The 6,680-nt window shown below is 38.9% G+C and overlaps 1 long non-coding RNA gene across 3 annotated transcripts in view; it reads left to right on the plus strand.

The window, feature by feature from the left end:
* Positions 1 to 1,111: 1,111 nt before the first annotated feature.
* LOC130267227 (uncharacterized) overlaps positions 1,112 to 6,680 on the plus strand; it is a 29,725-nt gene continuing 24,156 nt past the window's right edge. For 2 of the 3 annotated variants that reach the window (XR_008843106.1, XR_008843105.1), the window contains exons 1-2: positions 1,112 to 1,396; positions 4,392 to 4,505. This is a non-coding gene — a long non-coding RNA (uncharacterized LOC130267227). Of the gene's footprint in view, positions 1,401 to 4,391; positions 4,506 to 6,680 lie in introns of all 3 variants that reach the window. The other variant, XR_008843107.1, reaches the window with a different exon arrangement.

The following is a 6,680-nucleotide window of genomic DNA, read 5'->3' on the forward strand; positions in this document are numbered from 1 at the left end:
TGTCACAGTCCAGTGTTAATATGAACAGTGATTAGAGATGAGCGAACTTCCAGTAATTCGATTCGTCATGAACTTCTCCGCTCAGCTGTTGCTGACTTTAGCCTGCATGAATTGGTTCAGCTTTCAGGTGCTCTGGTGGGCTGGAAAAGGTGCATACAGTCCTAGGAGAGAGTCTCCTAGGACTGTATCCACCTTTTCCAGCGCACCGGAGCACCTGAAAGCTGAACTAATTTATGCAGGCTAAAGTCAGCAACAGCCAAGCCGAGAAGTTTGTGACGAATCGAATTACTGGAAGTTCGCTCATCTCTAACAGTGATGTGACAGTACAGTGTGTACTAGTACCGTGATGTCACTTTGCACATGGGGGGTGGACAGCAGGGTAATAGAAGAGAATGGCATAGTAGAAGTAGGCTAGGGTACACTGCACAGCATTTATATTGTTAACAAGCCACACGCCTGCACTTGGGGGCCCCCCAGAATACGTAATGTAATATATTTACACAGGACACCACCAGCAGAATATTGAGTACAGCTCATGAGTATAATAGAGAATATAACTTAGGATCAGTACAGGATAAACAATGTAATGTATGTACACAGAGGACCCACCAGCAGAATAGTAAGTACAGCTTGGGAGTATTATACAGGGTATAACCCAGGAACAGTACAGGATAAGCAATGTAATGTATGTACACAGAGGCCCCACCAGCAGAATAGTAAGTACAGCTTGGGAGTATTATACAGGGTATAACCCAGGAACAGTACAGGATAAGTAATGTTATGTACGTCCACAGTGACCTCACCAGCGGAATAGTAAGTACAGCTCTGGAGAATGCCAGCACTTATTGTTCTGCTGGTGGGGTCACTGTATAAAATAACATTACCTACCCTTTACATGGTTTTACATTATAGTGTATATACTGTATACCAGTATTTTCCAATTAGGGTGTCTCCAGCTGATGCAAAATTACAACTCCCAGCAAAAACGCTGTTCAGGCATGCTGGGAGTTGTAGTTTTGCAACAGCTGGAGGCACCCTGGTTGGAAAACACTGCTATATGACTCCACACCAGCAGAGCAGTTATGGAGGAAGTACTCACCAGACTCTCTCTCTCTTCTTTCCCGGCTGCTCTGCTCTACAATCTCTCAGCTCCGCCCCCACAAGTGCTGGTCACATGATTGTGACATCAGCAAAGGTCCTACACCTCCAGCATCCTGTAGTACACAGCAGGTTCTAATCAGGCAGTCATTGCCATTGTGCTGTGTGACTGCCCGCCCAGGATCTGCCTGATGCAGGGAGGAGATAACTGACAGCTGACATTCGGAGCACCAGTCTTTGCATTTGAGGCACAGGCCCAGATTGTTTGAACCTAGTGATGCCCCTGCTGTCCTTAGATGTCAGTACGTGGGAAAATGTCATGTAACAGTAGTGCTATTTTATAGATTATCATAGGCCCAGATTTATCAAACTGTGTGAGAGAAAATATAGAGAGATTTTCCCACAGCAACCAATCACAACTCAGCTAACAAGCTGAGGTAAAGTGAAACCTGAGCTGTGATTGGCTGCTGTGGTAAAATCTCTCTATTTTTTCTCTCACATAGTTTGATAAATCTGGGCCTGTATGTTACTAAGAAAGTGCAGGGCTTATTGCAGAAATCTACCAAGATGCTGTCTCTACAGTCATTAAAGGCTGCTGGGTTAAGTGCTTATCTTACCTTTTACATGTTGACCTTTCAAACTTGTCAAGTTTAATATAATTTTGGATTATGAGTAAATACATTTTAGGGAATGATACATTTCAAATTTAAAAAAAATTCCTGATTAAAGAATGTTCAGCTAATACCAAACCTTGTGGACAAGTTTCCACTTGTTTTTTTTGCTGTCAGTTTTTGGAGGACTGCCACTGCAGTTTTTCAGCCAAAGCCAGAAATGTATTCAAAAGGAATAGGACATATAAAGGAAGGACTTATACTTCTCCTCCCTTATGGATCCACTTCTGACTTTGGCTCAAAAACTGCAGTGGCTGCTTTCCAAAAACGTGGAAACTTAGCCTGTTTGGTTTCAAATCTACAACTTTTGTATTTGCTATTAAACAAAAATTAAACAAAAATTCAAGGGAGGCACCCCTTAACTACGAAGGACGTATATTTACATCCTCCGCCGGCTCCCGCGATATGCGGGGTCATGCAGTGATTCCGCGTCATATCGGGTCGGTTCCGGCGGCTATCAACGGCCGGGACCCACGGCTAATACAGGACATCACCGATCGCGGTGATGCCCTGTATTAACCCTTCAGACGCGGCGATCAAAGCTGACCGCCGCGTCTGAAGTGAAAGTATCACGGCTGCTCAGTCTGGCTGTTCAGGACAGCTACGGTGAAATCGCGGCTTCCCGAACAGCTTACAGGACACCGGGAGGGCCCTTATCTGCCTCCTCTGTGTCCGGTCGGCGTATGACTGCTCCGTGCCTGAGATCCAGGCAGTAGCAGTCAAGCGCCGATAACACTGATCACAGGCGCGTTAATACACGCCAGTGATCTGTGTAAAAGATCAGTGTGTGCAGTGTTATAGGTCCCTATGGGAGCTATAACACTGCAAAAAAAAAAAAGTGTTAATAAAGGTCATTTAACCCCTTCCCTAATAAAAGTTTGAATCACCCCCCTTTTCCCATAAAAAAATAAATAAAACAGTGTAAATAAAAATAAACATATGTGGTATCGCCGCGTGCGTAAATGTCCGAGCTATAAAAATATATCGTTAATTAAACCGCACGGTCAATGGCGTACGCGCAAAAGAATTCCAAAGTCCAAAAAAGCTTATTTTTGGTCACTTTTTATACCATTAAAAAATTAACAAAAAGTCAGATCAAAACAAAAATGGTACCGATAAAAACTTCAGATCAGGGCGCAAAAAATTAGCCCTGTAGATGGAAAAAAAAAAAGTTATAGGGGTCAGAAGAGGACATTTTTAAAAGTATATATTTTCCTGCATGTAGTTATGATTTTTTCCAGAAGTACGACAAAATCAAACCTATATAAGTAGGGTATCATTTTAACCGTATGGACCTACAGAATAATGATAAGGTGTCAGTTTTACCGAAATATGCACTGCGTAGAAACGGAAGCCCCAAAAAGTTACAAAATTTCTTTTTCTCTTCGATTTTGTCGCACAATAATTTTTTTTCCATTTCGCCGTGAATTTTTGGGTAAACTGACTAATGTCACTGCAAAGTAGAATTGGTGATGCAAAAAATAAGCCATAATATGGATTTTTAGGTGGAAAATTGAAAGGGTTAGGATTTTTAAAAGGTAAGGAGGAAAAAGCGAAAGTGCAAAAACTGAAAAAACCCTGCGTCCTTAAGGGGTTAAGGACATTGGAGCTAAATGTCTGTTCTGGTGCCCTGGTACTTAAATCACCAGGAAGTACATTTATATCCTGAGTGGTATACTGACTATGAAGCGGAAAAAATCAATAGCAAAGAGGGCACTTAAGTGCCGAAAACGCTGTGCCCCTCACCAATCAGCACCCCGCAACATGTATATTGTGGTCTGGTCAGTTTGTTTGCTCATCAGATGTCCTCTTACCTCCTCTGTATAGGTCCCAGCTCCAATTTGCTGCTAGAGCCTGCTAAGCCTGGCTCTACCAGCAACTAGCTGACAAAACAGAGTACTTCTCTGCAACACCACAGCATTACTTAGTGTAAGCAATCTAAAGATTACAAGGAAAGGTCCATCATAACACACATAAGCCCCTCCTCTAATAATAATAATTAAAATCAGCCCCTTATCCCATTAAAAAAAATAATATATATATATATATATATATATATATATATACCCCCCAACCCCCCCCCCCCCCCACACACACACACACATATTTGGCATCATTGTGTGCAGAAATTTCCAAACTATTAAATCATAACGTTTATGATCCCTTACGGTGAACGGCAAAATCATAAAAAAAATACCAAATTCCAAAACTGATTATTTTTGGTCACCTCACATCCCCCCAAAAAGGAATAAAAAGTCATAAAAATAAAAAGTCATATATGTGCAAAAGTGGTACTGATAAAAATGAAAGATCCCAGCACAAAAAATGAGCCCCAATACAGCCCGTATACTGAAAAAAAAAATTATAAGGGTAAGAATATAGCAATTTTAAACATATGTATTTTGCTTTTGCTTTTTTTTTTTTTAAGCAGTACAACAATATAAAAGCTATGCAAACACAGATATCATTTTTATTATACTGACCCACAGAATAAAGACAACATTACCATAAAATGCACTCTGTAAAAATGAAACCACCCAATATTTGTTAACCTACGGTTTTTGTTTCCATTTCTCCCCACAAATGTATATATTTTTTCTTGCTTGTGCTGTACATTTCAAGGTAAAATGAAGTGTCCTTACAAAGTGCAATTAGTCGTGCAAAAAACAAGCCCTCATCTGGGTCTGTGGATGAAAAAATAAAAGACAAGGAGGGAAAAAATGAAAGTGCAAAAAGGTAAACATGCTGCGTCCTAAAGGCAAAACGGTCTGTGTCTTTAAGAGGTTAAGTGTAATGATTCATTAATTTTTGCAAGACGCTGAACACATACTAATCATAAAATCTCTGTGTGAAGCCATTGTTGCAATTGTTACAGTTTGGCTATAATATCCCTTACTTTGATTTACTATCTATGTGTTCCCTATGTGTCACTACATATTTGTAAATAACATTGTAATTAGTACAGTATTTTATTTATTTAGTTTTGTTTGTTTTCTTCTGATTTATTTTTAGCAGATATCATACTGTATGATACTTTATAGCACTCAATGCATTTTTCTATACAGCTGTGTTATTGTTCTTAAAAAAAGGGGTTCTGTCAGGCTTTTTTTTTTTTTGGTCCAACAAGTTAGATGGATAAAGTCAGCAAGGGCTAATGCAATTGCCAGCACCAAAGAACAGGAAGGGAATTATTGCTCATTATTCTCTCCACCCTGAACCACAGGCATATTTACATGGCAATCCTAATTGTAGTCGCACCCAGGCTCTGGTGCCTGTGTCGGTCCAAAAGCCCCCCTTTAACATAGGATGATACTAGTATTATAAGTGTGCATTCACACACACTGGATCTGCAGTTTTACAAAGTAGTCAAAAATAGACAACAATTACCTTGTAAAATCCGCAGTTGCAGATTTTACAACTTCAAATCCGCAAATGATCCTGTGTGTGTAAATTAAACTTAGTAGGCGTAACCCATGTTACAGACTTTGCATCAGGGCCCAGGAGCTTCAAGTTATGTCACTGCCTTTAAAATAGAGTTCTGCCCGGCCGTGTCTTCCTCCAGATTATTCTATTAACCCTAAGATGTTATATGCAGTTCAATCCTGTGAAGCTGTTGATGTAATGCTTTTTTGTCTACATCAATGTCAGCAATGAACATTAATGATAATCACGGTACTCAATCATTATTAATACAAACCACTTAGGGAGCATGTTTACACGTACACATGAAAACAGAGCCTGGAACAGTTCATTAATGGAGGACATGTATAAAGGAATGACTGAGAAGTCTTCTTTTTTCTAGTCCTTTCCTCTGTATTTTTTGATTGCAATTATTCTTGGTCAAATAAATTATTTGGAATATATATATCAGACACAATCAACGGTTATACTTGATAGCTGATTAGAAAAAAATATATAAAACTTTTTATTTTTGTTTGAACACCTATATTTAGGAAAAAAAATTCACACCCTTCTTAAAAAGTATTGGCAAATATTGGAACTGATGGCATAAGCTGTGATAAGAATTATTGACCGGGGAGGGGGGGAAGTAATGTAGTGCTCTGACTGTCGGTGGTTGTAGCTAAAACAGACTAGTAATTCTTTAAAGTTTAGCCTGCATTTCAGCTACGTTTTTATAGGGATTCACAGGGATTTTGGGCCTCTCTATAAACACTATATTGAATACAGACAAAGTCAAACACAGAGGACTAAACAATTGCTTTTAAAAATCACTTAACCATTTCATTTTGACAAACCTTTTATTGTGTGTGAACTCACAGAGCAAACTTGGATAACTGGTATTTCTTCCTCATGTGTGGCATACATTGCTGCAGAGAAAGGGAGGAGGGGGCTCCTTCTGTCCTCATCATTTAATGAAACTCTTTGGCTATTTAATAGAGGAAACTACATGCAAATGCCTATGAAATACCTAGTTAGCACACATTGAAACACATTATATTATATGAGGACTTATATTTATTTATGTATCTATCATCTTTTTTCTGATTTCTTTCTAACCTATCTTTTATATTTCATGTATATGTAATTCTTTCTTTTTTTCTTTCCTTCCATCCTTCCATTCCTCCTTCTTCAATTTTTCTTTTTTTTTATATCTACCCATTTTTACTTATTTTATCTTAGATAAAGTCTCCTGGTTAGTTTATTGTATTTTTTTAAGCATAAAATATAGATATACGTCAGCGTCATGGTTGAAAAGCAAGTATAAAAGATTTCTACTTCTTCCTGACAAAGCCATATCTGTTATACATGCCTCAGCATGTGTTTTGTGGCTATTTCTGATCAGCTCTGACGGCAGTCCTTTTCAGAGCTGCGGGAACTACAACTGCTGCTTCTGGCACTTGTAAACCTACTTGCTCGGATACATTGATATGAAATACTTCACTGACTAAT

Source organism: Hyla sarda, chromosome 4, assembly GCF_029499605.1.
Source record: "Hyla sarda isolate aHylSar1 chromosome 4, aHylSar1.hap1, whole genome shotgun sequence".
NCBI lineage: Eukaryota > Metazoa > Chordata > Amphibia > Anura > Hylidae > Hyla > Hyla sarda.